The 11,224-nt window shown below is 43.7% G+C and overlaps 1 long non-coding RNA gene across 1 annotated transcript; it reads right to left on the bottom strand.

Moving 5' to 3' along the window:
- Positions 1-2,450: 2,450 nt before the first annotated feature.
- LOC138769632 (uncharacterized) lies at positions 2,451-10,057 on the bottom strand. Its single transcript, XR_011359273.1, has 4 exons — positions 9,854-10,057; positions 3,758-3,805; positions 3,534-3,594; positions 2,451-2,906 (listed from the first exon to the last, which is right to left on the bottom strand). It is a non-coding gene; the product is annotated as an uncharacterized lncRNA (long non-coding RNA).
- Positions 10,058-11,224: the final 1,167 nt, after the last annotated feature.

Below are 11,224 nucleotides of genomic sequence, written 5' to 3'. Positions count from 1 at the left end.
CCCAGGTCGCTCTTAAGGGGACCCAAATAGCTCTTAAAGGGACCCAGGTCGCTCTTAAAGGGACCCAGGTCACTCTTAAAGGGACCCATTTTGCTCTTAAAGGGACATATTTCGCTCTTAAAGGGACCCAGTTCGCTCTTAAAGGGACCCGGGTCGCTGTTAAAAGGACCCAGGTCGCTCTAGCGACATGGGTCTCTTTAAGAGCGACATGGGTCACATACCATTTGGAGTGACTTGGGTCCCTTTAAGAGCAACATGCGTCCCGTCTGTTTAAGAGCAACCTGGGTCCCGTCACTTTAAGAGCGACTTGGATCCCTTTAAGAGCTACATGGGACCCTTTAAAAGTGACTTGGGTCCCGTCCTTTTAAGAGCGACTTGGGTCCCTTTAAGAACGACTTGGGTCCCTTTAAGAGCGACATGGCTCCCGTCCCTGTAAGAGCGACTTGGGTCCCTTTAAGAGCGACCTGTGTTTCTTTAAGGGCGACCTGGGTCCCTTTAAGAGCGATCTGGGTACTTATAATGGTAAAGATCATTTCTCAGTTACCATGACAATCTTACTCATGTCAGTGAGACAAAATCATTAAGGACCTTCCATGTATTACATCTTCTATTGGCCAATAGTGGACGTGTGACTGTGGATGGTGTGATACATTGCCTGACAAAACCTTAGAGTTCCTATTGGCTGCTATCTTCCAGCTATTTGCATATGTGCTGTGATTGGCTGTTAGCGGTTAGAGTGTGGCCATTATTTGCAATGGGCCATTATTTTCTATGGGAAATTTTGGGTCGTTTAACGTAAATTTCTTAAAAACGACAAATCCGATCAAAACGAAAAATAGATAGCACACCACACACCGCCAAGGGCTTCAAAACGCAGTTTGAATGGAGTGTGTGCGCAAAGCGGTTCGGGCTGTATTACGCGCAGAAAAATAGCTGGAAGAAGAAGAAACGGAAGAAGAAGAAGAAGAATATGGATTACAATATAGTGCTTTTCAAGCACTATAATGAAGGTGCTTTTACATGTAATTAATTCTTTGATGAAGCACTCGACACCATTAATCCTAATGTATGCTACTGGTAACATCTGATTACATCGGGTAGTTTTTTTGTTATATTGTAATAACTGCGTCCTGTCTCTTTGTTGGACTTTCTTTCTAGCTTGATTTATTAGTTCTGTAGGGTATTTTCTAGTCTGTGAGTAAGTTCCTGCGCTTGTTTGTCAAATAAATCAGCAGTGTTGTTTATCCTTCTTACTCGGAGCATTTGACTGAAGGGAGTACTATTTTGGGATATACTCGCTGTATAAGACTTCCCCTCTTCCAACCCACACCAATGCCAATCCTACCTGCACAAAGAAACAAAGCATAAACAGTATATGCCATGTTAAGATAGTATCGAATAAAGTCCTTTTTGTGGGAATCAACTTCAAAGATAAAAGATGCTTGATCAAAAAATGTGCGTGGAGATGAAAAAAAAAAATTAATATAAAAAGTTCTTTGCTTTATTCCAATATCAGCATTACAGGCAGAGAATACAGCGCGCTGTGTGGTGTTACAGGTAGAGAATAAAGCGTGCTGTGTGGTGTTACAGGCAGGGAATACAGCGTACTGTGTGGTGTTACAGGTAGAGAATAAAGCGTGCTGTGTGGGTGGGACCACAATGAAATTATAAAGTACTGCAAATAGTTCAGTAACACAATGAAACTGCAATGTGTGAACACAGCCTAGATGTTCTGCAACAGCTTTGGGCTGAGAATAGGCAGGGTGGGGGGCTGTAATGGAACAGCTGAGAGAAAGCATTGCATTCTGGAACCTGTAGTACTGTGTACAACTGCTCAACAAGAAATACAGAAACACAAAATAGAACAAAACCCCCCAAAACAAAGGATTTTTGGTAGTTTCAAAACTGGGATAGAGAGGTAAGTATTGTTATATGTTTCTGCAGAAGTTTCATTTTTTTTTTACCTCTACCCGGAGTTCCCCTTTAAGCTCCCCCCATTGTATGCGGTGACTGCAGATTCTCCAGTCAGGTTACTAAGTCTTTCAGCACCTGCCCTATAAGACGACCCCTGAGAAGATTTTTCTGGGTTAAAAAGTCGTCTTATACGCAGGAAAATACAGTATACTGCTTCAATTCCAACACAGCAGTAACAGATAGCAATAGAGAATCGGTAAGCCGAGCGTAGAGGGGCAGTCAGTGGTGTGCGCCTTTCTATATCCTTCTTATCTAGACCCTATTATATCCCTTTGGTTGAGTGGAGAGATTGTCCTGAAAAAGAACCCCCCCCCCCCCCCCCAGTACCAGCCCCTGCCTCCCTACGTGTTTCACCAGCTCTAGTGATGGTTTCCTAATAACTGCAGGAATCCCAGTTATCTAATCCATAAAGTGTGATGGGAAAGGAACAGCCATAAGTCATCAGAATTTCAATAGATGTTATTTATTGTGGGCGAGATATGATGGTGAGGAGGCTGGGTCCATGGCTGGCGTGGCCCCTCACCCACAACATAAACATGATGATCTCCTTATTTTTCTGGGTTTTCTTTCCTCGATTTCAACTTTTTTCCCCCGTCTTCTATCTAGCCAGAGGCCGACCTGCCGGCATTTCTCTTCTCTCTCTCTCTCTCTTCTTATTTGGCTTTTTGTCAGAGTTTTCTGTCTGTGGTATTTGAAGAAGGAGCATAAGCCTTTGAAGCGCCTCTTCCTCTTAATTTCCTGTGTTTTTTCATATAAAGTCATGGCCACCAGTGCAAGTCTCTTTGTCTTTGGCTTGATATCGGCAACGTGTTTTATTATGCTGGTTACATCAATATGTGGCAGCCAATGGCTGGTGGTCTCAGCCTCCTCAGTGGGGGCTTCATCTCCACCGTCCATGGCCTCTTCTGGGGTCATATTCACCTCTGGCACATCTGCAATGTAAAAGGGAAGACATCAGAATCATCCTGTGTTATGAGCCTCTACCTCCTGCTCCATAGACAGAATACAGGCCACCATAGACAACACCCAGTATAACACTAACAGGGTAACTGAGGGGGATCAGGATCTAAATCTTAAAGGGAGACTCTGGAAAAAATAGTTTTTCTTTTAAATCAACTGGTTTTAGAATGTTTATATAGATTTGTAATTTACTTGTATTTAAAAATCGGTACTTTTCAGCTGCTGTATGCCCTGCAGGAAGTGGTGCATTCTTTCCAGTCTTACACAGTGCAAATCCCCATAGAAAAGCTCTCCTGCCCTGGACCGTTCCTGACATGGACAGAGGTGGCAGCAGAGAGCGCTGAGAGACTAGAAAGAATACACTACTTCCTTCAAGACATGCAGCAGATGATAAGTACTGGAAGACTGGAGATTATTATGTTACAGTAAGTAACACCTGGTTTATGGACCAGGACCTCTCTTAACTCCGCCTCTTCGGGCATTGGGCAACGCCGGTGTCTGATCCAATATATAGCACTGTGAAAGAAAGCAAAATCCTTAGATAAACTTCTATAGATGAGACAATTCATTTACCTGTTCAGCAGAAAGCAGAAACTTACCAGAAGATGATGGCTACAAAAGCCAGGACCGCAGCGACAATCAGGGCGATAATGCCTCCGTCTGGTAATAACACAGTTATACTTATTATTAGTGTTATGATTATAATATGCTTATATGCTAAGATTATATATATATATATATATATATATATATATATATATATATATATATATATATATATATATATACACACACACACTTTATTGTGGAAGCTGCTACTCACTATTATGGCCGCCGTCCTCTCTATTGAGGGTCACTCTCCCTGAGGTCACTGTCCAGGAAGAAAAATACAGACATAAAATAGAGAAAAGTAATTTCCATGTAGAGAAGTATATTCCCCCAGTATGAAGCCATTACTTGATGTCTCCGTCACCTCGGATCCAAAGCTTGAAGCTAATAACACAAATATCAGGAGCAGCACACGCTAGGCCTCCATCCTCTACAGCTGCAGATTCAGGAGTGAGGCCAGTGCAGCCCGGACACACAGAGCAATGCACACAGCACAGTGATGTCATAGAGCACTGCACATTCCATGCTGATGTCATCACTCATCAGAGCTGTACTGTGAGAAAAATTGGGGCACGTGACGGCATGACGTGAACGCACGGCCGTCGCTCCTCCCCTGTCCGACTCACCCCTGAAGCTCCCGTGGCCTGTGGGGACCAAGATACAGTGGGGCCATGGTGCTTTGATCGGCCGAGTTGAAGGTGGCGGTCGGTACTCCCCCTATGTGTGGTGGTCGTCCTGGATCACCGGACGGCGGAGCTCTGGATGGAGCCGGTGCAGCATTGCTGTAGTGACGCCGTAGCGTGCCGGCATGATGAGGAGGACGCTGGAGCCGGGTGATTGGATGCGGTGCGACGGGAGGACCCAGCCAGTGTGGTGGTCAGGTGACTCGACAGCTGCAGCGGCTCATTGCCGAGCAGCATAAAAAGTCACATGGATGCAGCTGTGAAGAGACCATGGCGTCTTGCCATTCTGAATTCCTGCAGGCAGCATATGGAGGTCTGCTGTGGCCAGCAAGGACCCGCGGGCTGAGATATCCCTACGCTGCGGCCGGTGGCTTACTCTTGGCCCGTCAGACCAGTACATCCGCCATAAGGTACCAAGGGGACTTAAAAAACCTAATTGTTTGTCTGCTCAGAATGGGGGGGCATACCTCCCTCTCTCCCCAAAGACATGCTGGCTATAAGAGCCCACATAACCTCCACACTCAGTGGGGGATTGATCTATGGCAAAAGAAACATGGCATTAATGGGTCTATGGCTTGGCTTTTTTATAAAATGCTGACTGTAATACCTTTTCTCTGGCTGAGGGGTGTCCTCGCTTATAAACTGGATTCTGGCTGTATGTGCAATGATATGGGTCTATTTCCTTTTTAAATCTCCAGGCCTGACCACCAGACTGTTATCCCTTAGCAGGGCAATCTGCATCAAGGTGAGGTAGGCTGACTACCTAATACTCACTTAATACTACCTAATGCTCTGAGGTACAGATTTATTGTAAAGAGTGCCATGACGTAGTATAGCAATTAATACAACTTTTATGACTACATCCAATCCCTCCTTTAATATACGCAGACTGCTGCTGGAATTCTGGGAGTTAGCTGCACCCTTAGGCTCGCATATTAGGAGAAGATATGGAGGAATAAGGCTCATTTATATTGTAGCATAACAACTATGGTAAAGAACTTTCCACTACCGTTAGCGAGACCTATTGGATGTGTAAGCAGATTGGACCTAATACTCTCCCTTTTCTGTTTACCAAATTACCAAACTTGTTTGGCCCGGGTGGATCTCCAACAACTACAACCCACAAACAGACCCTTTTGCAGCAAGAGATTATATGCCTATCTACTCCGGCTCTGTTGGTACTTGAATAACTGGAATTTGACAAAATGATCTTTGCTTGTATTATGTTGTCCTGATAACCTCTCTGTTTAATTAATAATTCAGTCTCCAAAGGGTTTCTGTAATAACTTAACAACTCTGGTTTACATGCTATATGGTAATGAGAGAGATTTGGGTATAATATGATATTGCAGTGGTTTTATGTGTAATATCTGATAAGCTCTCTGCCCACTCAATAATTCAGTGTCTAAAGAGTTTCTGTAAATCATGCTATATGGTAATGAGAGCGATTTGGGCATAATCTGATATTGCAGTGGTTTATATGAAATATCTGATAAGCCCTCTGCCTACTCAATAATTCTGTGTCCAAAGGGTTTTCGTAAATAACTCTGGCTGACATGCTATATGGTAATGAGAGAGATTTGGGCATAATTTGATATTATAACGGCTTATGTGGCATATCTATAATCTTGGTGAAACTAGCCCTATTTCCGTGAAGAAGGTTACTATCTATGGTTGTGCTATTCGCATGTCTATGTTACTTTAATTTCCAACAGGGAGTACAAATAATATGGTATGGCCTTACTAGGGGCTTTAATATATAGCTTTATTGTACTGATAGACTATCACACACCTAAATAGCTGGGTTTTTCCTGGCATTCTAATTATTATTATTATACTATTAAGGGCTAGCAAAACTGATCTTATTTTCCACTGAGATACCCTAATAAGACTCTTTTTGCTGATAATTGGGCTCCCTTCTGCTGTTATTACAAACATGGTCTTAAGACCAGACCTATTGTAGTGAGAGACTACCATACACCCAAATGGCTGGCTTTCTAACCAATAGGGTCTTGTAAAACTGATTTCACTCCATACCGAGCCCTTTTTGGGGTCCAGTACAATTGACCTCCCTGCTTACTGAATCTAATTAGTTCTTTAACCATTTAATAACTTTGTTCTTGTTATAGTAGCTGACCAATCACCCTTGGAGCCTCTTAGGGAATATGGCATCTAGAGGGTACAATAAAAAAAACAGGGGGAGGCCGCCTCTCGGATGCAGGGGCAGGCTTGGATAAAAGTTTCTTAAATCACCTGTCCAACCTCCACAGCCTGTCTCCAAAACTCGTAATCAGAAAGGGGCCTCACCCAAATCCAATGTAACTGGCTCTGGATATGCGGTATTACAGCTAGAGGCAGACGCAGAGGGGGCGGAAGATATACCTGCAGGAGTGTTAGATAAAATCTTAGAAGAGGTCCAATAATGTAATAATGGTTTATCAGAAGTGAAAGAGCAGATTGGGAGCCTAGTTACGGACTCCTCCATAATTAGGGCCGAACTAAATAAAATCCGTGATAGAGTATTGGGTATGGAGAAAGCTGTCCCGGGGTTGGAAGGTCAAATACAAGACGCAGGGAAAAAACTAGACACATTAATAAAAGAAAATGCAGCATTACAGGACAAACTTACGGATCTGGAGGATAGATCAAGGCAGTCCAATATCAGAATCGTAGGGCTCGAGGGAAGTGAGGGGGACTCCCCTGAACAGTTTTGGTATAATTGGTTTACAGAAAATATAGGGCCAGACAATCTAACTACGCTATTTAATATTGAGAGAGCTCATCGGGTCCCGGGTAGGGCCCCCCCGGCAGGGGCGCCCCCTAGAGCCATGATAGTGAAAACATTACTTTCCAGAGACCGGGACACTATATTAAAAATGAGGGAAAAGAGGGAGCTGATGTATAACGGAGCAAGAATAGTGATGTTTCCTGATTTTTTCCGGGCAACTCAAAAGAAACGAGAAGCATTTAAGGATATTAAACGTAGACTTTACAACGCTAAGATTCAATTCTCGCTGCTATTCCCCTCTCGCTTAAGGGTAATCTACGAAAATAAAACCTTTTTTTTTCAGTCAGCACAGGAGGCTATGGACTGGTTGGATAGGCAAGGAGTACAGTAACCAAAAGTATAAATCTTGGTCACATTGACAGATTGCTGCTGATAAATAAAGTTTGGTTGCTGCGCGGGGCTAAGGGGGTGCGGCTTGGGGAGGGGATGTGAAATGGTAAGAGACTTGTGTAGGGTACGCAGGTCAGATGAAGGGGAGGGGATTTGGGGGGGAGGGGATTTGGGGGGAGGGAGGGGTTGCGGGAGGGACAGGGGAGGCTGGCCGTGGAGGGTGGAGGGGAGTGGGGGAGGTAGGGAGATTCCGTCTTTTTTCCTTTATTTTTTATTCATTTATTTTATTTATTTATTTATCTTTTTTGACTCTCTAACAAATGGCAAAGGAGGGAACTAAAATCATTACATGGAATGTAAGGGGACTGTGTGATAAGAGATAAAGAGATGTGCGGTTTTTGATAGATTGACTCGGTCTTTGCCAGCAATAGTCTGTCTTTTAGAGACTCACCTAACTAAAGAAACAGCTCATATCTATATCATAAAAATCAAAGTCTGTCTGTCTGTCTGTCTGTCTGTCTGTCTGTCTGTCTGTCTGTCTGTCTGTCCTCTATAGACTTCCAAACGCCTAAACCGTTTGACCCCAAATTTGGCACACAGATACATTGGGTGCCCGGGAAGGTTATTGCGAAGGTCCCGTCCCCGCCAGATGTACAGGAGGGGAGGGGGAGGGGAAAGAGAGGCGCCCCATAGAGATGAATTGGAAAATCTCCTCACTGCAAACACAGGTGATATAATTAGCTGCAGCAGACACGGCAGTTGGAGCCTTAGCAACCAATAGGATTACTGCTTTCATTTTCACAGGGAGCAATGGTTGCTAGGGAAGCTGCCTCACAACATCCACAGTAATAACTGGTAGACTCCCTACTCCATCTATACAGTACATGTATATACAGGGCCCCCTACTCCATCTATACAGTACATGTATATACAGGACCCCCTACTCCATCTATACAGTACATGTATATACAGGACCCCCTACTCCATCCATACAGTACATGTATATACAGGACCCCCTACTCCATCTATACAGTACATGTATATACAGGACCCCCTACTCCATCTATACAGTACATGTATATACAGGACCCCCTACTCCATCTATACAGTACATGCAGGGCCGATTCTAGGTTTTCTGCTGCCTGAGGCGAGAATTGAAATGGCGCCCCCCCCCAAATTAACGAATAGTAGTTTAGAAATCTATGTAGCCAACTGCATAAACAGATATATATACATACATAGATATATACTAGCAGCAATATACAGCACATATATACCAATAATGAATACATTGCACGGATATATTCTTTTTATAGCGTTCACCGTGCAGAGAAGTAATGCCGTTTTTGTTTAGTTCAAATATTTCTATAGATATAAATAGTTTCTATAGTCTCAGGGTATGTTTACACTATGGAATACACTCAAAAATTTCACGCGGAGAGTGCGGCAGACTCCACTTGAAGTTCCACCTGTCCCATTGACTCAATGATATTTTCCAGCTCAATCCGCCGTCCGCCCAAAGAATTGAGCTTGAGAATATCATTGAGTGAATGGGACATATGGAACTTCAAGTGGAGTCTGCCACACTGTCTCCGCGTGAAATTTCCAAACGTATTCCATAGTGTGAACATACCCTCATAGTTATATATATTCTTGTGTAGATTTTTTTTATTTGAAAAGTAGGGAAAAGTAGTGATTTGCATTTTTTATACAGTGGATTCTTTTTAATTTTTTTTACATCTTTTTACAGTACACTGCACTAATAATGTAAGTAGTGTATAGTAATTTTTATGGTATTACAGTGTGCAGCTATAACTATGGCATCTAGGGATTTTCTATTGCTTCCCCTGCAAGGTGACTATGTGTACAGGCTGTGGGGGCGCTAATAATACAACAGAATGCCAGTCACACTGGTGACAGACAGCAGCGGGCAACCCTGGGCATAGACTGGGCTCAGCTACTGAGATCACTCCATACTTATACAGGGCACATGTGCTGTACATACAGGGCAGATTAGATATACACACACACACACACACATATATATATACACACACATACACACTCACATATAAATATATATATTTATACACACACACACACATATACACACACACACAAATATATTCTCACATACACACACATATACTATATACACACACACATATATTGTATACACACACATATACTGTATACACACATATAATGTATACACACACATATATACTGTATACACACACACATATATACTGTATACACACACATATATACTGTATACACACACATATATACTGTATACACACACACACATATATACTGTATACACACACATATACTGTATACACACACACATATACTGTATACACACACACATATACTGTATACACACACATATACTGTAAACACACACACATACTGTAAACACACACACATACTGTAAACACACACACACACACACACACACACACACACACATATATACTGTATACACACACACACACACACTAACCTCCTGTGTCTGTCTCCTCCAGCAGATGTCACATCTCAGGCCAGCAGTGGAGGGCTCAGGAGATGAAGCTGTATGGGAGGGGACAGGGCACACACAGCTTCCAGTCAGCTCTACTGTGGTGCTGGGCCTCCCTCCCCTTCTCTCTGCTCTGACAGAGACAGTCAGCCAGCTAGGAGACAGCAGCCCCCAGTGACAAGGCTGTCCATCACTGAGCTACGGAGAGGGGGCCTGAGGAGGAGGCAGAGGTGCCTGGTGATGTGCCTGCAGACCGAGTGAAAGTGAAAGTGAGGGATTGTGCCGCCCCCTAGTGGAGTAAAGAATCTGCTGCCTGAGGCAGAAAGCTCAGTCTGCCTCATGGCAGAAACGGCCCTGAGTACATGTATATACAGGACCCCCTACTCCATCTATACAGTACATGTATATACAGGACCCCCTACTCCATCTATACAGTACATGTATATAAAGGACCCCCTACTCCATCTATACAGTACATGTATATACAGGACCCCCTACTCCATCTATACAGTACATGTATATACAGGGCCCCCTACTCCATCTATACAGTACATGTATATACAGGACCCCCTACTCCATCTATACAGTACATGTATATAAAGGACCCCCTACTCCATCTATACAGTACATGTATATACAGGACCCCCTACTCCATCTATACAGTACATGTATATACAGGGCCCCCTACTCCATCTATACAGTACATGTATATACAGGACCCCCTACTCCATCTATACAGTACATGTATATACAGGACCCCCTACTCCATCTATACAGTACATGTATATACAGGGCACAACAGGTATACCAAACTGTGACTGGGTAACACTGCTACACCAGACCTGACCAATACCGCCATACTGTGCTGGATAACACTGTCATACCAGACCTGACCAATGCCGCCATACTGTGACTGGATAACACTGCCAGACCTGACCAATACCGCCATACTGTGACTAGATAACACCTCCATACCAGACCTGACCAATACCGCAATACTGTGACTGGGTAACACCGCCACACCAGACCTGACCAATACCGCCATACTGTGACTGGATAACACTGCCACGCCAGACCTGACCAATACCGCCATACTGTGACTGGATAACACTACCATACCAGACCTGACCAATACCGCCATACTGTGACTGGATAACACTGTCATATAAGACCTGACCAATACCGCCATACTGTGACTGGATAACACCGCCACACCAGACCTGACCAATACCGCTATACTGTGCTGGATAACACTGTCATACCAGACCTGACCAATACCGCCATACTGTGACTGGATAACACTGCCATACCAGACCTGACCAATACCGCCATACTGTGCTGGATAACACTGTCATA

This window comes from Dendropsophus ebraccatus, chromosome 12, assembly GCF_027789765.1.
Source record: "Dendropsophus ebraccatus isolate aDenEbr1 chromosome 12, aDenEbr1.pat, whole genome shotgun sequence".
NCBI classification, from domain to species: Eukaryota; Metazoa; Chordata; class Amphibia; order Anura; family Hylidae; genus Dendropsophus; species Dendropsophus ebraccatus.
Note: the sequence above shows the minus strand (reverse complement) of the source record. Positions and strands in the feature narration are given on the sequence as shown.